Source organism: Aphelocoma coerulescens, assembly GCF_041296385.1.
Source record: "Aphelocoma coerulescens isolate FSJ_1873_10779 chromosome W unlocalized genomic scaffold, UR_Acoe_1.0 ChrW_unloc_scaf_2, whole genome shotgun sequence".
In the NCBI taxonomy this organism is placed as follows: Eukaryota; Metazoa; Chordata; class Aves; order Passeriformes; family Corvidae; genus Aphelocoma; species Aphelocoma coerulescens.
In genome coordinates, this window is record NW_027184081.1 from 132,132 (window position 1) to 156,370 (window position 24,239).

The 24,239-nt window shown below is 46.3% G+C and overlaps 1 long non-coding RNA gene across 1 annotated transcript; it reads right to left on the bottom strand.

The window, feature by feature from the left end:
- Positions 1-1,050: 1,050 nt before the first annotated feature.
- Positions 1,051-7,285, bottom strand: LOC138102817 (uncharacterized). Its single transcript, XR_011147558.1, has 2 exons — positions 7,063-7,285; positions 1,051-1,576 (listed from the first exon to the last, which is right to left on the bottom strand). It is a non-coding gene; the product is annotated as an uncharacterized lncRNA (long non-coding RNA).
- Positions 7,286-24,239: the final 16,954 nt, after the last annotated feature.

Consider the following 24,239-nt stretch of genomic DNA (forward strand, 5'->3'; position numbering starts at 1 on the left):
CCTGTCTTTCAAACAGAGACAGATCTTGGCGCCCAACCGTGGGGCCTGAGGGCATCAAGAGAAAGGGGTGAAAAAGGAATAACAGCTCCTGGATAACTTAATTTTGTGTGCTGCATATAGGAACCTTGTTAGGCAGCACTATGTGGTCTAGTTTACCCTGGTTCGGGTGGCAGGTGGTCGTGGCTATATTCTTCCCCTTTGCAGCTCCTTACCTAAACATGGGTCCTCTGACTATGGCTACCATTGCTGTTATCCAGTTTGCACTATGGGTCAAGAAGGTGAGGAATTCATGGGCTTTTATCTTGCTCTGGAATGTGGGCACATGGATAAAGGGCTATCACACACTAAGTGCATGTTTTTGGGGTTATGTTAAAAATGGTACTTTCTGTGAGGAAATGACACCAGGGGAAGTTTTCTCCCAACCCCTCAACCAGTTCTTTGGGCCCACCCCACCAATTTTTGAAGGGTTTAGATTTCCTCTGGATACTAACCAAGTGGTGCTGATAAGCCTACTCTATTTAGCACTCAGAGACAAGTTGAGATTGACTTGGATAACTACACAGACACTGGCCCCAGAGACTAGAGATCCTACCCCAGAGCCTGATCCTGCCCCAGAACCTGACACGGCCCCAGACACTAGAGATCCATTCCCAGAGCCTGACCCTGCCCCACAGCCTGACACTGCCCAAGAGCCCACCTCAGAAATGAACCACCCAGATTTAGTGGGGGCACTGGTGAAGGAGATGCACAAGATGTGGCAGGTGCTGCAGAGGGAATACACCTCCCCAGCTAGTGGTAAACCCTCTCCCTGCCCCGAAGGGGGAGAGTCTGATGGTGCAGCAGCAGAACCCACGGATGTTACAACCGTCCAGGCTCCAGCTGAACCACAAGGGCAATCACAGCCAGCGGCAGTCGCCCCTGTGCAAAGGAGGAAGTATAAGACCAAATCAGTATGCCCAGTTAATGATGATGGGGAACCAGGGCCCTCGCAACCAGCAGGAGAGTCAGAACCTGAAATCATCACTGTGAAAAACGAGGTTCACTCTCCTGTGAGAATTTAAAGGGTTTAATATAAAGACAATAAGAGACACATAAAATAAAGCAAAGGGGTAACGGCCGGGTACCTTGGCGCTCTGCCAAGAGCACCCCTGATGCTAGAGGTGAGTCCTTTTTATACCATTTTTACTGTCTGTTCTCTATTAATATTAAAACTTTTCCCGGAGCTGTTCTGCATGGCCACTCCTTGGTTCCGCCTTTTTAGAGCATGCGTAGTCTTCTGCCTTGCGGTTTTATTTCTTTTGATTCTTGGGGTTGGGCCCGCTAGGTAAGAGTCGATGGTAGGGTGGATCTCTTAATTCTCCAGACAGTCAGGGCTGATTGCAGCTTTGGGCCTCTTCGTCTCTCCGGGTAGAGTGGTGATAACGGCTCTCGGACTCTCCTGGCCTCCTGTTCTCCGGGCGGAGTAGCCTTTAGGCCCTTTTGTTCCCTGGACAAAGTGTTGATTAGCAGCTCCTTGGGCCTCATGCTCTGTTCGTTTGGAGGCTATCTTACTTGCTCACACTTGCTAACATTCCTGCTAAAAAGAGAGAAAACTACATCCACACAGCAAAAAGCATTTCTAACATTATATAATATAATATAATATATATATAGATATAATATCTACCCTTGTACTTTGCGAGAAGCCAGTATTATAATATATGTTTATAACAATCACTGAGTCCGTGTTGTACGACAAGAATGCGAAAAGACATTGTGCAAAGGGGGCGTGAGGCTTATACAACTTGGTTACTTTGGGTTTGGGACCTTATGGGCACAGGCGTGCAACTGGATAGTGGTGAGGCAAGGTATTTGGGATCATTGACCCAGGACCCGGGTGTGGACCAGATATTTGTGAGCGAGTGTAGTGGTTTGGTCTAAAATACTCATTACTGTTTATCTTCTGTGAGACAAGAATTAGGAGAAATGCAAAGCAGGCACCAAACTTGAAAGAATATAAAGAAGTTTATTAACAGACCTAAAAGAAGAAAAGAAAAAAAAAAAAATATACCACCTTCAGAACTCTCCTCCTCCCCCCACCTTCCTCCCTTCTCCCACTGACAATGTAAAAAGACAACGCTTAAGATGTTCAGTCTGTTTACCACTTCCATAACCTTGTTCAGTCCATTTAGAAAGAGAAGTCTCTTTTTGCTCGTGCTATGAAAACAGTATCACACTGAGACAGCCACCCACTTCCAAATATTGTTCAGTCCATTTAGGAAGAGGAGTATCTCTGCTCGCGATGTGAGTCCCTTCCCCCGACTTGCAGCTTTTCCCGCAACTGCTTTCGGGGGTCCACTCTTGAAGTTTTTTGGGGTACAATTTTAAGGTTGAGCCATTCAGAAACAAAAAAACAGAGGCCCTTCTTCCCTGGGAGCAAAGGGTCTTCCTCATCTTCATTGTTAGGACTATCTCTGGGAGCATCTCTAGGAATTGAGGTTTTTCTCCTTTCCCGTTTGGAGCAAAAGTCCTCATCTGGTTCATCTGGTTCATCTCTCTCTGTCCAAACTTCTCATGAAATTACAGCTGCTTCAGCATCTGCCTATTGCTTACAAGTTGAACACTCCACCCCCCATATCTTCATGAAATTACAACAGGATACTCTGATATATCATAGCTTCACAACAGACTTTCAGCTTTAAGCATCTCCTCTCTCTCTTCCCTCAGGTTTTCAGCTCTTCACAGCAATAAAAGGGTTAATCTCACCTTGGCCTTGCAGCTGTGTGGCTTATCGCTGTTGGTCACCTGACCTCTGCCGGACAGAGGTGCCGCTTTGCTGAAATCTTGGCTGCAGTGGGGGGGGGGGGGGGGGGGGGTTCCGAGCCGCTCTGGCTGCCCACGGCAAGGCAGTGGGGGGGGGGGGGGTTCCACGGCTGGAACAGGCCCATGGCTCCAGGCTGGCCGTGGCCCTGCCCAGCCTGGCCCAAGCAGGGCCGGCCTGGCCGGGCCTGCTGGCCCCCGCACAGGGCCCACAGCCACCTGTGCCAGCGCCGGAAACGAGAGAGAGCTTGGGGGGGAGTTTGTCTATTCTTAAGTGTGTATCACAGAGGCGGTCACAACTTTAAGTGGCTTAAAGAATTGTCCATATTCAAACTGGCCAGCTGATAGGTTCTATCAGGTCCCAGAGGAAGCTGTAAGCACCCCTTAGCAAGGACATCCCTTCCGGGACTATCCTTGCTAACCTATGACAGGGAGCCAGGGCCCCTTTCTCTCTGGGAGCGGCTCTTAACGAGTGTGAGAGAAAGGTTCGTTCATAAAGAGAGAATGCAGGAGTACCATCATAGAATGCAATGGAAGACACTTGAGGAAGGGATCCAACAGCTAAGAGAGGTGGCAGTATTAGAGGTACTCTTTGGGAAGGATGGACAGCATGATAATGACTCCGATAAGGTCAAGTGCACAGGGCAGATGTTGTGGAACCTGGCAAAGCTAGGGCCACAGCAATACACCACCTTCATTGCAACAATTAATGCAGAGGACAACCGAGAAACAGTGGGCTCTGTTGCCAACAAGCTTGGAAATTATGACAGTATGGTCAATGGCCCGCTGAAAGCTCATGTCTCTGCCATGGTTAAGGACCTCAAAGAGGAATTTAAAGAGGAGATTAGGGGGATGAGGGAGGAGATGAGGAAGATCAGTGTTGCACCAGTGCGTGTCACAGGCCCCCAAGTTAGAGCCCGATGTCCCCTGGCTAGAGAGGGAGGGAACACCCCACGAGCTGAGCTGTGGTTTTTTCTGTGCGACCATGGGGAAGACATGAGAAGGTGGGATGGGAAACCCACTTCTGTCCTGGCAGTGCAGGTGCGTGAACTCAAGGAGGGAGACACTAACCGAGGGGGTTCTGCTAAGATGAAAGTAGCTTCAGCCTCCCGTGACCGAGCTGCCAGGTATTACAGAAGGGAGGATGATATGTCGGATCCCCTTGAAGGTACCTCGAGAATGTACGCCCAGGGGAAGAATGATAACCAGGGCTAGAGGGGCCCTGCCTCTAGCCAGGAAGAGGCATGGGAGAACCGGGTTTTTTGGATGGTGTGGATCCGATGGCCTGGCACATCAGAGCCACAAAAATATGATGCATTGGTTGATACTGGCGCACAGTGTACTCTAATGCCATCAGGGCATGTGGGGGCAAAATCTGTTGTAGGAACCCAGAGTGCCAAGAATATTTCTCTGCCTGTTTTGAAGGGTTTTTACCCCCCTGAACAACACTGTTTTAACCTCCAACCTTGGAAAAAACTGCCTACGATCAGACAAGAACTAGAAAATACAATGGTGTGAATTAGGTGATAGACTACTATGTAAGATTGTCACAGGGCGAAAAATTTAGAGGTTTTAGGCTTCTCTTTGTAGTAAATAGATAAGAGCAAAAAACACCAAAATGGAGGATTGTTGTTGTTCTCCAAACCTTCTTCTTCTTCTTCTACTACTCCATATTCTGCAGTAAAAGTAATTTGGAATGATTGGACAAAGATTTCTGCAGTTCCTGGCCATTTTACTGAATTATTGGTAGGAAAGCAAAAATAATATACGTTTCTAGTAACCATTGGTTAAATTATCTTTAAAAGGCTGTGTAAATCTTGATAAACACACACTTCTCTCCTTCTTTCACTGCCCTATGTTATGCCTGGGTGTCATGGGTTAGCAAGCATAGTCCTGGAAGTGATGTTCTTGAAAAGGGGTGCTTACAGCTTCCTCTATGACCTGATAGAACCTATCAGCTGGCCAGTTTGAATATGGACAATTCTTTGAGCCACTTAAAATTGTGACCGCATCTGATACACACTTAAAAATAGTAAACCCCGAGGCAGAGGCTCGGTCTCGTTTTGGGTGCTGGTACAGGTGGCTGCTGGCCCCGTACGGGGGCCAGCGGGTGCAGCCCAGGCCCCCCTCGGGCCATGCCGGGCTGGGTCACAGCCATCCTGGAGCCGATGGACCCTGTTCCACCTGTGGAACCCCCCCAGAGCAGGGCTGTGGGCAGCCGGAGTGGCTTGGCTCCCCCCCCCTCCACTTCGGCCAAGGCCAAGATTTCAGCGAAAGCTGCACTGATGTCTGGCAGAGGTCATGTGACCGACAGTGATAAGCAACAATCCAGCTGAAAGGCCGAGGTGAGATTAACGCTTTTAGTGCTGTGAAGAGCTGAAAACCTGAGGGAAGAGAAAGAGGAGATGCTTAAAGCTGAAATTCTGTTGTGAAGCTATGATATGTCAGAGTATCCCGTTGTAATCTCATGAAGATATGGGGGATGGAGTGTTCAGTTCAACTTGTAAGCAAAAGCACCTGCGCTGAGATAGGCAGATGCTGACGCAGCTGTAATTTCATGAGAAGTTTGGACAGGGAGAGATGGACCAGATGAGGACTTTTGCTCCAATTGGGAAAGGAGAAAACCTCAGTTCCTAGAGATGCTCCCAAAGATTTCTTAGAGATGAAATGCTCCCAGAGATGGGTGAAGAGAACTTTTGTTTCTGAACGGGTCAACCTTAAAATTGTACCCCAAAAACTTCAAGAGTGGACCCTCGAAAGCAGTTGTGGGAAAGCTGCAAGTCATGGGAAGGGACTTGCATGTGAGCAGAGAGACTCCTCTTCCTAAATGGACTGAACAAGGTTATTATGGAAGTGGTAAACAGACTGAACATCTCAAGGGTTGTCTTTTTACATTGTCACTTGGAGAAGGGAGAAAGGTGGGGGGAGGAGAAGAGTTCTAAAGGTGTATAATATTTTTTTTTCTTCTTTTAGGTTTGTTAATAAACTTCTTTATATTCTTTCAAGTTTTGTGCCTGCTTTGCATTTCTCCTAATTCTTATCTCACAGAAGATAAACAGTAATGAGTATTTTGGGCCAAACCACTACACTAAATTGGTGTTTCTGCCAGGTTTCAAGCCTACTGGGTCACGCTAGTGACTCTGTTTCTCTGATAAGACTTAATAAACAACTATCTGGCAGCAGTGAAACTCCAAGAAAGTCTCTGTTTGTTTCTCGAACTCCTTGCAAGGGCTTTTAAAACTCCCTCTCCTATCAGGAGAGATTTGATTTACGGCACGGTTCAGTGTCAATTGGTGCTCTATGTTCGGCCTCATTGGAACAAAGCAAGCCAGGACGTTTTGGATGGCAGCGCGCAACTAGAAACAGAAGAAAAAAAAAACTGGGGTCGGCTTTGAAACTCCAGGATCTCCTAGCCTTGGTCGACAGGGGGGAGGAGGAGCTGTGAACTGCTGGACGGAACACAGACCAGGATTTCATGAGCTGATAACAACCATCTAAAACACGGTGAGCTGTCCAAAACTTGACCAAATAGCAAATTATGGGTGCAGTTCCATCCCAGGCCAAGGCAAATGTAATACATAGTTTTGAAAACCTAGTTCGTAACCATCCCTTACCAGCATCTAGAAAAGAAATACGTAATTTGCTATCCTGGGTGAAAAAATAGTTTCCAGATGCAGTAATTGGAGATTTGTATTTACCATCTTTTTGGGAGAATGTTAATTCTATTCTATACCATTACGCGAGTCTAAGAGATGAAACGGCTCAGAAATTAATACCGCCAGCTAGAGTAATTTATGAAACACTTCTAGAGCTGGCACCTCCTACTTCTCCCACAGACGAGCTGTTTAAAACTCCCGCGGAGAGCTCGCTGACACCCGTGCAAACAGCGGGAGATTTTAAAACCCCGCTTGCACCCTTCCCACCCTCAGAGACGGGCGGAAAACGCGATGTTCGTGCAAAAGTCCCCGAGGTTCCTAGAAAAAGCGATTATCCATCCCTGCAGGCACTGCAGGCGGCGGGGAGGGGGGGCGCAGCCATTCCGGAGGCAGAATGGGAATTTTTACCGGACCCGAAATTACAACTTTTTGGTCGGTCCAAGCGAGGAACATGATACAGCAATTTTAGAGTTCCCTTCACGGGCGCATGCCCGGGGGGGAGGGGGATCCCCGACCGTCTCCCTGAAGACGGAGTCTGCCTCGGAGGGCGTGGTTTCCATCATGCCCAAACCACCCATTACACCACAAGACAGGGGGCGATCTGTACCTCCCGAACTCGGGGTCCTTCCGTCAGATGAACTATGCGCGCAGCCAAGGGCGGTCCCGGAGCTTCCATCTAGCCCTCCCGCTACCCCCACGCAGCACGGATTCACAGCCGCTTCCGCGTTTGAACTGCCCGGCGCGGCGGCGGCGCCTGCTTCTGACATCATCAGCCCCGCCGCTGCTGATTCTGCTTTACTTCTGCATTCCGGAGGCTTCGCTTCCATGCCTGCGCCGCGCAGCATAACCCCCCCCCGTCCTCAGATACCGCGGTTACCCCAGCAACGCCGCTCGCGACTCAAGCCACTCCTAGCCCTGCACCTAGCCCTAGCCAGGGCGTCAGCCACACCCCTAGCTCCGGCCAAGCTGCACCCCCGGTCCCCGGCCCCAGCGTTTCTAGTACCAGGCCGGCCCCACCCCCGATCCCACCTGCTACCCCTGCGCGGCTGCCAGACACGGACGCCTCAGCTGCTACGCCAGCACCGCCAGTAGACACAGCACCTCCGGCCAGCGCTGTAATTCCATCAGCTACTGCAGCTCCATCGTACATGCCTTCAGCGGCTGCGGCTCCCACCGGCTCTGCATCAACAGTGCCCCTGTCTTCACTGCAGCCAAGGCCAAGGGCATACAGCCAAGGCATTTCAGCAGCTACTCTGTCAGCATCACGTGTACCCCCCCCCATCCCTCTGACAACACCACTCAGAGAATTATCACGACAATCACACAATATTAAACCATATCTCCCACACGTCTTCAGCGAAACAAGATCTGTTCTATCTCCAGAAGAGAAGGTGGACTTCTTCAATTATATGCTAACTCCTCTTCCACCACAGCAGGATGCACCACGTATTATCCCTACTAAAAGGGAAGTCTCGGAGCGAAACGTACTGTTGGGGCCCTCCCCCCTGCCATGTAGTCCTGGGAGAGGGGCCCTGGTGGGGAGACATGGGGTTTCCCTAGCCCCTGGTCAGTCTCATTCCCCATTGGTTGTTTTGTGTTCCCCTGCGCAGGCAAGGACCCTCGGGTCCCATGATTGCCTCAGTTCCTGGGCAGATCCTCAGCCATGTGGCTGGGAAAATAAACATCTCCCTGAAGCATCCATCAAGAATCGGTCCATATATATTTCTTTTCCACGGGCCTTGTTGTCTGATATACGTGTTGCAGTATCCGCACTGTAACGTACCAATTCAAGCACATTCTTCTCGAACTTCTCAGGGATGCTCAGCTGATTTTATGGGACTTTTTCATCCTCAAGTGCCTGTTCAGGACCTCAGTTGGGAGAATATGGTGACCATCACAGCTTCAGAAGGCATTCCTATATCTTCTCAAGCTTCATCTCATTTTTTTATGATGAGCAGTACAACTCCAACTTTTTGCATGCCTCCTTCAAGGCTTTGAGTTCCACAACAACAGGCATCTGATCCCTCATTCTTCCACCGTCGCCTTCAGCTTTTGGATGACTTAGTTTGTCATCTTAATTTCCGACTCAAAGAATGTGCAAGAGATTATCTACCTCAAGAGGTTGGTGCACTGGGTCCCCAGCCCTCACCCATCCCGCATGGTGGCAATACCCTGTCCAAATCCACTGTACCCTCTCCTCCCGTGTCCAGATCACAGCCACCTGCGATGGCAGGTTCAGCCACTCCTCATTTATTACCTTACAGTGCATGACCACGAATACCCTCCCCTATTCCTCATCCAGGAGGGGGAGAAGAAGATAGAATGCATGGATTCTTCAGTGAGGAAGAACCTGCATCCTCTCAAGCTGCAAGTCCACGGAATGCTGGTATGGACATGGTTTCACCCAACAAATATGTTTCAAAAGATACATCTGTTACAACAGACTGGCCAAGTATTAGTAAAAAAGGACTCAAAGACATTGATTTTAATATGGCCGAAACAGATAGTATTGTAATGCCAGTTACGTATTCCAGACAAAATCAAAATCCTCCTGTATGGCAACCTATGGATCATCAAGTCATCAAAGATTTAATGGATGCAGTAAAGAATCATGGACTGGGAAGTCCATACTTCAAACAACTTTTGAGAGGCACATTTAACAATTATGATTTGGTACCTTTTGATTGTAGAAGTATTGCCTCAACAATTTTTACAGATGCACAACTCCTGCTATGGGATGCAAGATGGAGAAGAGCACTTCGTGAGCTGAGAGAAAAATATGCAGGAGGACCACATGCAGCTCTCACATTAGAGCAATTGGCTGGTGACGAACTTCATGCTAGACCAGAAGATCAGGCAGTGGTTTTACCTTGAAATGTGCTTATAGATATCAAAGAAGCAGCGCAAAAAGCAATCTTACAAATTCCACCAACTGGAACTCCAGAAGGCATTTACACAGAAATAAAGCAAGGTCTTGCTGAAACTTTTACCTCATTTGTCGATCGCCTTATGCAAGACTTGGACAGACAAGTCAGTGATGATGAGGCAAAACCATATCTGCTACGAGGTCTTGCTTTTGCAAACACTAATGCAGAGTGCAAACGTATAATCAGTGCTATGCCTGGTCAACCGACCATAGCTGAAATGATAGAAGCATGCAGTAAGGTGGGCACACCTCAGCATGTTGCAACAGTCCAAGCAAATGCTTTTGGACAAGAACTTGGAATACTTCTTAAAGAGCAAGTAGCAGCGTTTCGTTCAGATCTACAACGAAGTAACTCCACAGAAGTGATGGCTGCAGAATTCACTGGGGGACCATGCCTTAAATGTGGAAAATATGGACACATGAAAAAGCATTGTCCAGGACCTGGAAAAAATGTGAAAGCGTCAGGTCTCTGTCCAAGATGTAGTAGAGGAAGGCATCATGCCAATCAATGTCGCCCCAGAACATATGTGGATGGGAATCTTTTACCTCTTCCGAAAAACTTGAAAAGGAGCGCGGGACGCCAACGTGCTACGACACAAGTGATGGCGATGGCTCAATCTGTAATCCCACAGGGAACACAGTTATTGGGGAAGGTCAATCAAACTCCATCGATCGGACCATCTGTAGATTCCCCAGCGACCCAGAATTGCTACCACCAGGGGTGCAATGCGAATTGGCAGCTTCCAAATTAGTAAGTTTTATGAATGAAAGTCATGCAGTGATACCCACAGCGGTCACTGGAACATCTTGGAAGAGACAAGACTTTTTAACAGTAGGCAAGGAAAGATGTAGCATCATAGGGCTTGTTGTTTTTCCATCAATTGTTTCAGCAGATCAAAATGAAGAGCTAACAGTTTTGGCTCAACCTTTACGTCCTCCACTGGTTATTCCAAAAAATACTCCAATAGCCAAGGCTATTGCCTTACCATCTCATACAACAGAACTGATCATGCTAGTGACCAATCAACAAGCTTCACTTGGCATTGAAGACGTGGACATTCATGCCAGTTGGATGAAGCAGATAGGCTGTGATCAACCTGTGATCATTTGCAGCTTAACATGTGGAGACAAGATGTCATGGGTTAGCTAGCATAGTCTCGGAAGGGATGTTTTCGCAAAGGAGTGCTTACAGCTTCCCCCCATGACCTGACAGAACCTATCAGCTGGCCAGTTTGAATATGGACAATTCTTTAAGCCACTTAAAATTGTGACCGCCTCTGTGATACACACTTAAGAATAGACAACCCCCCCCCCTCCCAAGCTCTCTCTCGTTTCCAGTGCTGGGACAGGTGGCTGCGGGCCCCATGCGGGGGCCAGTGGGCCCGGCCCAGGCCCTGCTCGGGCCAGGCCGGGCCGGGCCACGGCCATCCTGGAGCTGATGGGCCCTGTTCCACCGGCGGAACACCCCCCACAGCCTTGCCGTGGGCAGCTGGAGCGGCTCGGCTCTCCCCCCTCTCCACTGCGATAAGCAACATTCCAGTTGCAAGGCCGAGGTGAGATTAACCCTTTTATTGCTGTGAAGAGCTGAAAACCTGAGGGAAGAGAAAGAGGAGATGCTTAAAGCTGAAATTCTGTTGTGAAGCTATGATATATCAGAGTATCCCATTGTAATTTCATGAAGATATGGGGGGTGGAGTGTTCAGTTCAACTTGTAAGCAAAAGCACCTGCGCTGAGATAGGCAGATGCTGACACAGCTGTAATTTCATGAGAAGTTTGGACAGGGAGAGATGGAAGCAATGAGGACTTTTGCTCCAAATGGGAAAGGAGAAAACCTCAGTTCCTAGAGACGCTCCCAAAGATTTCTTAGAGATGAAATGCTCCCAGAGATGAGTGAAGAGAACTTTTGTTTCTGAACAGCTCAACCTTAAAATTGTACCCCAAAAAACTTCAAGAGTGGACCCTTGAAAGCAGTTGTGGGAAAAGCTGCAAGTTGGGGGAAGGGACTCACATCGCAAGCAGAGAGACTCCTCTTCCTAAATGGACTGAACAATATTTGGAAGTGGGCGGCTGTCTCATTGTGATAATGATTTCATAGCACGAGCAAGAAGAGACTTCTCTTTCTAAATGGACTGAACAAGGTTATTATGGAAGTGGTAAACAGACTGAACATCTTAAGGGTTGTCTTTTTACATTGTCAGTGGGAGAAGGGAGGAAGGTGGGGGGAGGAGGAGAGTTCTGAAGGTGTGGTATAATTTTTTTTTTTTTTCCCTCTTTTAGGTCTGTTAATAAACTCCTTTATATTCTTTCAAGTTTGGTGCCTGCTTTGTGTTTCTCCTAATTCTTATCTCACAGAAGATAAACAGTAATGAGTATTTTGGGCCAAACCACTACACTAAATTGGTGTTTCTGCCCGGTTACAGAACCAAACCTGCTACACAAGACAATCTCAATCAAGGGCATGTTGGACACTGGTGCAGATGTTACAGTCATGTCTTATCTCTTTTGGCCCAAAGAATGGCGCTTGAGGGCAACTCTGAATTTGCATTCCGGTATTGGAGGAAATACCCTATGCCTGCAGTGTGAGCATGCAATCGTTGTTTCAGGACCAGGAGGAAAGACAGCAATCATTCGTCCTTTCATTGTGAAGAAGCCCATCACAGTATGGGGAAGAGACATGTTGTCACAATGGGGAACAAAGATAGAAGTGGATTTTTAATAGGGGTCACTGCAGCACTCACCACCTTTAAATTAACCTGGAAAACAGACGATACTGTATGGGTGGACCAGTGGCCCCTGGAAGAGAAGAAATGGAGTGTCCTCAAGCGTCTTGTTAAAGAACAATTGCAAAAAGGCCACATAAAACCAACCAATAGTCCCTGGAATTTTCCAGTATTCGTGATTTGCAAGAAAACCTCCGGTCCATGGAGATTGCTCCATGACCTCAGGAAAATTAATGAAGTCATTGAAGAAATGGGATCACTTCAACTTGAACTTCCATCTCTCTCGATGATTCTGAGAGATTGGCCACCTGTAATCATTGATCTCAAAGATTGTTTCTTCAACATCCCACTTCATCCAGAGGATGCTCCTTGATTTGCATTTTCAGTCCCGAGCATCAACAGACAAGAACCTCTGCAAAGATATCACTGGGTTGTCCTTCCACAAGGTCTCAAAAATTATCCAACCATTTGTCAATGGTTTGTGGGGCGAGCCTTATCTCCAGAGCAAAAGAAACACCCACAAGCGATAATTATTCATTATATGGATGATCTGCTCCTTGAGGCATCCACACAACAAGAACTACAAGAAGCTCGCAACAGTGTGATTACAGAAGTCCAAAAAGCCGGATTGGAAATCTCCACTTCAAAAATTCAAGAAAATTCACCATGGAGATATTTAGGATGGAGACTTACAGAGCAAGCAATAAGACCACAGAAGATACAAGTCAGAACTCAAGTTAAAAATCTATGAGATCTACAACAGCTTTTGGGAGAGATCAACTGGATCAGACCAATCTTGGGAATCACAGATTATGAACTTGCACCACTTTTTAATCTCTTGAGGGGAGACTGTAATATCAATTCGCCCAGAACCCTCTCACCTGAAGCTCAAGAAGGTCTTGAAAAGATTGCTGAAGCTCTTCAACAGACAAGCACATCGCTTTATACTGAGCCAACCGTTTTTCCTTGTAGTGTTAGGAGAAAATATGCAACTGTATGGTCTCATATTTCAATGGGACTCATCACAGCAAAATCCTTTATTAATGTTAGAGTGGATTTTTCTTCCCTATAGATCCCCTAAAACAATATTCACAACTTTGGAAATGGCAGCTCAAATTATAATCAGAGCTAGAGCAAGGTTACTAACAACCTATTTGCCTTTGAAAAAGAAATATTTTGACTGGGCAATGCAAAAATCAGATGATTTGCAGGTTGCATAGTTAGATTATTCAGGCGTTTGCTCAATTCATTTTCCAAGCCACAAACTGCTACAAGCAAAAGTAAGCTTTAGAGAAAAACCCATGATAAGTGAAGTGCCATTAGACGCAATAACATTATTTCTTGATGGTTCAGGGAAAACACTTAGATAAGTGATAACATGGCAGAATGCAACTACAAAAGAATGGGAATCAGATATTCAGATAGTACAAGGCTCACTCCAGATTGTGGAATTAGCAGCAGTCATTCGAGAATTTCATTTGTTTCAAGAATCATTCAATCTAATTACAGATTCAGCTTACATAGCAAATATAGTTAAAAGAATAGAAGGATCATTTTGGAAAGAAGTTGATAATGAGAATCTGTATTCTTATCTCAGGTGTATGAAAAAATTAATAGATAAGAGAGAGCACAAATATTTTATTTCCTATATCAGACCACTGTCATAGGTTAGCAAGCATAGTCCCGGAAGGGATGTCCTTGCTAAGGGGTGCTTACAGCTTCCTCTGGGACCTGATAGAACCTATCAGCTGGCCAGTTTGAATATGGACAATTCTTTAAGCCACTTAAAGTTGTGACCGCCTCTGTGATACACACTTAAGAATAGACAAACTCTTCCCCCAAGCTCTCTCTCGTTTCCGGTGCTGGGACAGGTGGCTGTGGGGCCCGAGCAGGGGCCAGTGGGCCCAGCCCCTGCTCGGGCCAGTATGGGCAGAGCCACGGCTCCAGGATGACCCCCCCACTGCCTTGCCGTGGGCAGCCAGAGCGGCTTGGAACCCCCCCCCACTGCAGCCAAGATTTCAGCGAAAGCGGTACCGCTGTCCAGCAGAGGTCAGGTGGCCAACAACGATAACCCACACAGCTGCAAGGCCAAGGTGAGATTAACCCTTTTATTGCTGTGAAGAGCTGAAAACCTGAGGGAAGAGAAAGAGGAGATGCTTAAAGCTGAAATTCTGTTGTGAAGCTATGATATATCAGAGTATCCGTTGTAATTTCATGAAGATATGGGGGGTGGAGTGTTCAACTCATAAGCAAAAGCACCTGCGCTGAGATAGGCAGATGCTGAAGCAGCTGTAATTTAATGAGAAATTTGAACAGGGAGAGATGGAAACGATGAGGACTTTTGGTCCACACAGGAAAGGAGAAAACCTCAGTTCCTAGAGAAGCTCCCAGAGATAGTCCTAAAGATGAAGATGAGGAGGACCCTTTGCTCCCAGGGAAGGAGGAGGGCCTCTGTTCTTAGAGATTAAATGCTCCCAGAGATAGGTGAAGAGAACTTTTGTTTCTGAATGGCTCAACCTTAAAATTGTACCCCAAAAACCTTCAAGAGTGGACCCTTGAAAGCAGTTGTGGGAAAAGCTGCAAGTCGGGGGAAGGGACTCACATTGCAAACAGAGAGACCTCTTCCTAAATGGACTGAGCAATATTTGGAAGTGGGCGGCTGTCTCATTGTGATAATGATTTCATAGCACGAGCAAGAAGAGACTTCTCTTTCTAAATGAACTGAACAAGGTTATTATGGAAGTGGTAAACAGACTGAACATCTTAAGGGTTGTCTTTTTACATTGTCAGTGGGATAAGGGAGGAATGTGGGGGGAGGAGGAGAGTTCTGAAGGTGGCATAATTTTTTTTTCCCTCTTTTAGGTCTGTTAATAAACTTCTTTATATTCTTTCAAGTTTGGTGCCTGCTTTGCATTCCTCCTAATTCTTATCTCACAGAAGATAAACAGTAATGAGTATTTTGGGCCAAACCACTACACTAAATTGGTTTTTCCACCCGGTTACGAACAGAACCACACTCTTCTCTTCCAGGATTTTTGGCAGAAGGAAATGCACAAGCAGATAAATTAACCATTGTCGTTTCAAACACTTTGCCGAGCATGTTTGAACAAGCAAAACTGAGTCATGCATTTTTTCATCAGAACGCACAAGCACCGATGTGGACATTTCACATTTCTAAAGATCAAGCAAAGGCCATCATAAATGCTTGTCCAGACTGTCAGCTTGTGCAACCCCCTGTATCCACAGGAGCACTCAATCCCAGAGGATTGCAGAGCCTGCAATTATGGCAGACAGATGTCACAAAATACCCATGTTTTGGGAGATTTAAAAATATTCATGTATCTGTGGACACCTTCTCAGGTGCAGTCTTTGCTTCCCTACACATAGGCAAAACAGCGAAACATGCATGTTGACATTTTTTGCAAGCATTTGCATTATTAGGCATTCCTCAGGAACTTAAAGCAGACAATGGTCCAGCTTACAGCGGACGAACCCTTGACACATTTCTGAAAAATTGGGGTGTTCATCACATATTTGGCATTCCTAATTCTTCTACGGGCCAAGCCATCATTGAAAGAACACACCATACCTTAAAATCACTTTTGGATAAACAGAAAAGGGGGGAAGCAGAGGCTATGCCTCAAATGCGGTTGAACAAAGCTTTGTATGTTTTAAACTTCTTGAATAGCTCCTTTGCAGAACCTACTCCACCAATTATCAGGCATTTTTCAAATAGTACTCAGGCAAAATTGAGAGAAAATCCTTTAGTCTTGATCAAAGATTTAGAGACGGGAAAGATCGAGGGTCCATTTCAACTAATAACGGGGCAAAGGGTATGCTTGTGTCTCAACAGGTGCAGGACCGAAGTGGATTCCAGCAAAAACCGTGAAACCTTATCAAGTCCAGAAACAAGCAGGAATCGACTCCGGGGACAAGGAAGCGAGCATGCAGACGTGAATCAGTGTCAACACTACTGTCGATGCCACAGACATCGGTTATTTTTCTGTGCAAGAATTGTGGACTGAATCTTATGCAAAAGTGTGGGAAAGTTAATGGTGCAAATTTTGTATGTAAGAGTGTGGTAGAAGTTGTTACAGATCAGAGATTCCTATATTAGATAAAGCTGTTGAACATGAAGCTCAATCAGGTATTACATTTGTGTCTTATCATCTCACTGATTGCCTTAAGCAATGCAGCTTTCCCAGTGAAACAACCAAAAGAAAATGTCTGGGAGACTTTGGCCAATGCATCAGGCTTAGATACCATCTGTCTAACTCATTCAAGGCCAAAGAAGCCATTTTCAACGTTTGGTTGGTCTACCAGCAGACAAATGGCCACCTTCCAAACATGCTAATCTAAAACTTTCACAATTCAGTTCAAATCCAGTGGAAAGTTGGGATGTTTGGACCAAATCCCTTCCGGAGGCTCCTTACGAACCTCAGGAATTGGAAATTCTTGGTTCAATAAAGATGGAGTTTTGTGTAGTATTCAGTTCTCCAGGGTCATTGAAACAAAATAAAGACAAGATAACAGATGTCACTCCAAATTACAAAATATATAGAAATGCAACATCTTGGTGCAATTCAACAGTAAAGATGAGCACACCGTTCAACCAGGATCCATTACAATTACCACGAGGGATGTTTCTCATTTGTGGGGGCAAAATTTGGCCTGCAATTCCCTCAAATGTCAAAGGCCGTCCATGCAGCTTTGGAAAGCTTTCTTTGCTAACGCCTAATGCAAAAATGATAAAAGAACATAAGAGTAGGGAGAAAAGATTTGTTGAGCAATATAAATCTGATTGTAATCACAAATTTGTAGCTTGGAATTTTGGACAAAGGTTTTCTGCAGCTCTCCTTTTACCTGGTGCTGCTGCAGGAGCAGCCTTAAGACAATTGGATCAATTGGGCTGTTGGCTAAGTAAGAACTCTCATGCTGTCTCTCTCGCACTGAGCCATATGTTAACTGATGTTCAGAGTGTGAGACAAGCGACTCTGCAAAACAGAGCAGCAATTGATTATCTTCTATTAGTGCATGGACATAGATGTGAAGAATTTGAAGGTATGTGATGTATGAATTTGTTGGATCATTCGAAATCCATTCATGAAAGTATATGGCAATTAGAGGACGGAATAGCTAAACTTGGAGAAGAAAGCAGATCTTTGTTGAACGATTTGTTCAATTGGTTTGACCTTACACCCTTATGGAGAAAAATTTTGAAGATAGGTTTGTATGTCTTAATTGTTGTTGTAATTCTTTTAGTATTTGTGCCATGTATACTTCACTGTGCTAGATGAGCCATGGACAAAGCTGTCAAGGAAGTGTTTTTGGTTCAAACAGGAGGGGGAGATGTAGGAACCCAGAGTGCCAAGAATATTTCTCTGCCTGTTTTGAAGGGTTTTTACCCCCCTGAACAACACTGTTTTAACCTCCAACCTTGGAAAAAACTGCCTACGATCAGACAAGAACTAGAAAATACAATGGTGTGAATTAGGTGATAGACTACTATGTAAGATTGTCACAGGGTGAAAAATTTAGAGGTTTTAGGCTTCTCTTTGTAGTAAATAGATAAGAGCAAAAAACACCAAAATGGAGGATTGTTGTTGTTCTCTAAACCTTCTTCTTCTTCTTCTATTACTCCATATTCTGCAGTAAAAGTAATTTGGGATGATTGGACAAAGAATTCTGCAGTTCCTGGCCATGTTACTGAATAATTGGTAGGAAAGTAAAAATAATATGCGTTTCTAGTAACCATTGGTTAAATTATCTTTAAAAGGCTGTGTAAATCTTGATAAACACACACTTCTCTCCTTCTTTCACTGCTCTATGTTATGCCTGGGTCACGCTAGTGACCCTATTTCTCTGATAAGACTTAATAAACAGCTATCTGGCAGCAGTGAAGCTCCAGGAAGAGTCTCTGTTTTCGTGAACTCCTTGCAAGGACTTTTAAAACTCCCTCTCCCATCAGGAGAGATTTGATTTACAGCACAGTTCAGTGTCACCTGTTGCTATTGCTGAGGTGACTGGGGGATCACAGCAGTTGACCCTGTTGGAAGCTGAGGTGAGCCTGACTGGGAAGGAATGGTAAAAGCATCTGATTGTGAGTGGCCCAGAGGCCCCGTTTATTCTGAGCATAGACTTCCTCCAGAACGGCTATTACAAAGACCCAAAAGGACTCAGATGGGCATTTGGAATAGCTGCTGTGGAGGCAGAGGGCATTAGGCAATTGAGCAACCTGCCTGGACTATCAGAGAATCCTTCTGCAGTTGGGCTCCTGAAAGTGGAAGAGCAATGAGTGCCAATTGCCACCTCGACAGTGCACCGCCGGCAGTATCGGACTAATCGAGATGCTGTGATCCCCATCCACAAGATGATCCGTGAGCTGGAGAGCCAAGGGGTGGTCAGCAAGACCCATTCACCCTTCAACAGCCTCATTTGGCCTGTGCGCAAGTCTGACGGGGAATGGAGATTGACTGTGGACTATTGTGCCTTGAATGAAGTAACTCCGCCGCTGAGTGCTACTGTGCCGTACATGTTGGAGCTCCAGTACGAGCTGGAGTCCTGTCTTGGGGTGACTTTATGATGTGTATCCCATATTGCTGCCCTATGCCCAGAAATTAGTTTTTGTACCTTTCTATGCCTTTAAACTGAGCCTGAGAGGGGCAAGGAAAGGAAAGGGGAGAACTGGGGGGCAGACCCGGGGTGACTGGACAATCAGACACTGCTCTAGAGTTTAGTGTTCCTTTCAGTTTTGCCCAAGCTTGGGACAAAGGAGCTCGGAGCACATGGCAGAGGCAAGTCCTGACTTTTTTCGGGGAGGGGGAAGGGCAGCTTGGAGCAGGCAGGAACAATTCCCTATTTTTTTTTCTTTAAAGCTGGGTTGTACCTCTTAGTAACTTAAAAGTGCATAGAACAGTAACAAAACAACAGTGCAAAAGTTAATTGGAATCTATCGTCCCTACAACCTGACAGTACCTAGGATGTCTTAAAACTAGTTCCCCAGTTAAAACTCAGGGGGTTAGTCAGGACATCTATGGTATGGGGTATCAGGATGAAGATTTACAAAATATAGTGCAAAATGTGGGTGCAAAACAATGCAACTTACCTTAAGGGATTAACATCAAAATCTGCAGTAGGGGGATTACATGAGGGTGCAAAATCAGGATCCTTTTTACGGCATCTCCTCCAGGAGGCAGTTTTAACCTTGACTTTTGAGGAAGTGACATAAGGTTTTACCCATTTCCCTGGGATCCATCTCAGTCCTTGAGGGGTAGATACACTGGCATACCCACATCCCCAAGTTACAAGTTTGTATGGCCCTTGGATTTTTTGAGTCTCCAGGTTCCAGATCAGGACTTCTGGATTTTCCTTCAGTTTCTGTCTCCCGGTGTTCTGGAAATGATGATAGATGGGAGGGTTTGGTTCCTCAAAGGTGCCATTCAGGAAGTTTATGGTAAACAGTGCTTTGCTGAGTCTGAGGACAGGTGAGTTGAGTTTAGTGATCCCTGATTGTTGTAACAGCATTCGCTTGAGGGTTTGATGGGCACGTTCAACAATGCCTTGTGCAGTTGGGGAGTGAGGAATACCTGTAACATGTCGAAATCCCCACTGCTGACGGAAGTTTTTAAACTCCTGAGAGGTGTAGGCAGGTCCACTATCAGTTTGTATCTCTTCAGGTATACCGAGCACAGCAAAAGCTTGGACAAGATGTTTTTCAACATCCTTAGCTTTCTCACCTGCATGTGCAGGGGCAGACATAGCACCAGAGAAGGTATCAATAGAAATATGAATGTATTTTAATATCCCAAATTCAGGGAAATGTGTGAAGTCCATCTGCCACACTTCACCACTATTAATGCCTCTGGGATTGACCCCCATGCCCAGTCATGGAAGCTGTAGCTTCTGGCAGTTGGGACATGTTGCCACTATTGCTTTTGCCTGTGTCCGTGACAGATGGAACATACGGATAAGAGCAGGAATATTTTGATTGTACATGGAATGGCTCAATTTTGCCTGTTCAAAAACTTGGGGGAGTTTTGGTGAGTCGGCTGATAGAACTATTTCTGCTGGCATAGCCAGAGCATCAGCTCTTCGATTACCTTCCGCAATAAATCCTGGCAGGTTTGTATGTGACCTCACATGCATGACAAAATAGGGATGCTCTCTGTGGGAAACTAGATAAATTAGCTTTGAGAACAAATCATAAATTTTTTTGTTTGAGATTTCTTTTAGGAGAGCATGCTCAGCTCTAACAGTTACTCCAGCTACATATGCTGAGTCTGTCACCAAATTAAAGGGTTCTTTGAACCTCTCAAATGCTCTAAGGACAGCTGCTAGTTCAGCTACTTGTGGTGATCCCTGGATTACCTTGATGTCAGATTCCCACTTTTACGTCTTTGGATTTTTCCATGTGACCACAGACCTTTTACTTTTTCCCAAGCCATCGGTAAAAATGGTTAAAGCATCAAGGGGTTTTCTACTTTGAATCTCTCAAGGGATGAAAGAGAATGCCAGATTAAACAATGCATGTTTTGGGTAATGATTTGACATTTGGCCTGAGTAACTATCTAATGCAAATTGTAAATTTATATTATTTTGAAGTAGGTGATCTAATGTGTCTGTTGTTACCGGTAAGTAGATGCATGCAAAGTCACATCCTGCCAAGGTGCGGAGCCTTGCTCTACCCTTCATGATAATTTTTGCCATTAGTTCTTGTGGCTATGTGATGGTCTTAGGCGGTTGGAGTGGAAGGAAAACCCATTCAGTTATGATGAGGGGTTCCTCCTGCTCTTTGTCCCACTGAAATATGAGGCCGTGAAAACGTGGTACCTTCCCTAGAATGACAAGCTTAAAGGGTAAGGAGGGCTGATACCTGTGTGCTTGTCTGGTGGAAATGAGCTCTTGTATCTTTTTGAGAGACTGCCTTGCCTCTTCTGTCAGGGATCTAGGGGATGCTGGACCGCCTTCTCCTTGCAACAGGTTTGCAATAGGAGCTACATCCTCTGTGGTGAGTCCTAAAAAGGACCTTAGATAGGTCAGTGTCCCACATATCCATTGTACTTCCTTTAATGTTTTTGGGTTATTATTAATGGTGACGTGTGTTGGGGTGATAGAGGTTTCTGTGATTTTGAGTCCAAGGTATTTCCAAGGGCTTGTTCTCTGCATTTTTTCAGGTTGTAATTCAAAGCCCTTGGCCTCTAGGGCCTCAATCACCATGTTAAGTGTCTGCTCGAGATACTGATTATTGGGAGCACATACCAGCACATCATCCATGTAATGAAGGATGATGGCTTTCTCTGCTTTGGCACGGATGGGAGATAGAATTTTAGCAATATACTCTTGGCAGAGAGTTGGGGAATTTTTCATACCTTGGGGAAGCACAAGCCAATGGTAACATTCCATGGGAGTGGAGGTGGGGATGCGGCAGGAGGAGGGGAGGGCTTGGGGACGGGGTTGTGGGAGGCAGGGGTGGTACTTGAGTCATGGGCAGGAACAGAGGGAGGTGTGAAACAAGGCTTTGGGGGCAGGGTTGGGGTCGGGGACAGGTTGCGGTGCAGAAGTGGGAGGGGATGGGGACAAGAAGGGATTTGTGGGGTGGGGGAGAAAGGGATTGTGGGAGGTGTAGTTCGGAGACGAAGAAACGTTGTGTCTGCCATTATTGGAGACAAACAAACTCGGAGAAAAAGGGTTGGGGTTTTTCCCAGGCTGCGAGCACATGGCAATGGCTGTCCCTGGGAACAAAGAGATCTGGGGAGAAGGGATTTTTACGCGCGCTTAAAACATGAGGACTAGAAACTGGGGACAAAGGAGTGGAGAAAAGGGGTCGGAAAGGTCCTGGGACGGGCTTTGGATTCCCATTCAAGGCAGGGTGCTAAGGAAACACCTGTGAGCCAGGAGGACGATAGCTCTCCTGTGCTAAAAAGCAGTCTGCTCTAGCTGTGTTTTCCAGCATAGGGGAAGAGGGGTCAGGGACACAGGCGTTGGAAGAGGGTATAAGGGAATTAACAGGGTTTTTTGCGGTGGCTTTTCATGTACTGTGGTTTTCTCAGGCAAAATGAAACTTAGTAACAGGAGAGGAAAGAATTTTGAAACTGTTTCATCTCCCGGTCATCTGAGAGAGGAGAGTTTTCTCCCCACCTTATCCCAAAATTCAGAAGAGCTCATATCCTCAGACGTCAGATTAGGAAAGTACTGGAAAAGCCATCGCACAAAAGACTGAACTAGATTTTTAGGGTATTTATGCCCAGTACAAGAAAGGTATCTTTGAACTTGGTAGTATATTCCTCTGTGGTGTGCCGAAACCTCAGATCCCATTACGAATGCAGCACCATAAACCTCATCCCCAAATCACGAAAAAGAGGAAAAAAAAGAGAAAATTTGCACCAGAACCAGCTTAAAAAAGGACCCCCTAAACCAGCAGGGAAATACTCACCAGAATTCTGGATTTTATCACAGGAAAGCAGGTCCGGAGAAAAAAATAAGCAACATGGGTCTTCCACTTACCAGCCGTTCACTCGCCATGCGGTGTGGGGGAGGGTACAGGCTGAGGCTCTGGGCTCACTGTTACGCAAAATGTAACAGCTTGCTACAAAGAGCTGGCACAGCAGGACACGCAGAGCTAACTCCGGCAGACACGCAGCGGCCAGGACACCCTAAAAGTCTCTCAGAACGGAGGTTCAGAGATAGCTCAATGGGAGCCAAATGTGGAATACTCACAGCTTTCTACTGGATAGCGCTCGTAGTTCAATGCCTTAGAAAGCCTCGAGCAGCCTAGAGAGGTAGCACGGGCAATCTAGCATTTCAGTAGCTCTAAAAGCAGCAAATGATAGCTGCAAAGCTAATACCACTAGTAGAAGCAAAGAGGGAGAAATATACCTCTTGGCTTAAGCTATACTCCTGCTTTCAATAAGAGACAGACACACAGACGTTGTTCACAGAAGGGATGCAGAGCCACAGAGGGCGGGCCCCCTCTGGGGTCCTCTTTTATTCAGGAAAGGAAAGGGGAGAACTGGGGGGAAGACCCGGGGTAACTGGACAATCAGACACTGCTCTAGAGTTTAGAGTTCCTTTCAGTTTTGCCCGCACTTCGCACAAACGAGTTTAGAGCATATGGCAGAGGCAAGTCCTGACTTGCTTCGCGGAGGGGGAAGGGCAGCTCGGAGAAGCAGCAACACTCACCATTCAATAGTCCAATTTGGCCTGTGCGCAAATCTGAAGGAGAATGGAGATTGACTGTGGACTATTGTGCCTTGAATGAAGTGACTCCACCATTGAGCGCTGCTGTGCCGGACATGTTGGAGCTCCAGTACGAGCTGGAGTCCAAAGCAGTGAAGTGGTATGCCACTATTGACATTGCTACCACATTTTTCTCCATCCCTCTGGAGCCAGAGTGCAGGCCTCAGTTTTCCTTCACCTGGAGGGGCGTGCAGTACACCTGGAACCGACTGCCCCAGGGGTGGAAGCACAGTCCCACCATCTACCATGAACTGATCCAGGCTGCACTAGAAAAGGGTGAGGCTCCAGATGTTCAGCAGTACATTATTGATGACATCATTGTGTGTGGGAAAACCGGAACACAAGTGTTTGAGAAAGGAGAGAAAATCATCCAAATTCTCCTGGAAGCTGGTTTCGCCATCAAGAAGAGCAAAGTCAAGGGACCTGCTCAAGAGATCCACTTCCTGGGAGTGAAATGGCAAGACGGACGACATCATATTCCCACCGAGGTCATCAATAAGATCACAGCAATGTCTCCACCGACCAATAAGAAGGAGATGCAAGCTTTCCTAGGTGCCATAGGTTTTTGGAGAATGCACATTCCTGAGTATAGCCAGATTGTGAGTCCTCTTTACCTGGTTACCAGCAAGAAGAATGATTTCCATTGGGGTCCCAAACAGCAACAAGCCTTTGCCCAAATAAAGCAGGAAATCGCTCATGCTGTAGCCCTTGGCCCAGCCAGGAGAGGACCAGAGGTGAAAAATGTGCTCTACTTCGCAGCTGGGAACAATGGCCTGTCCTGGAGCCTTTGGCAGAAGGTGTCTGGTGAGACTCGAGGTCGACCACTGGGATTTTGGAGCCGAAGCTACAGAGGGTCTGAAGCCAACTACACCCCAACAGAGAAGGAAATCTTGGCAGCCTAT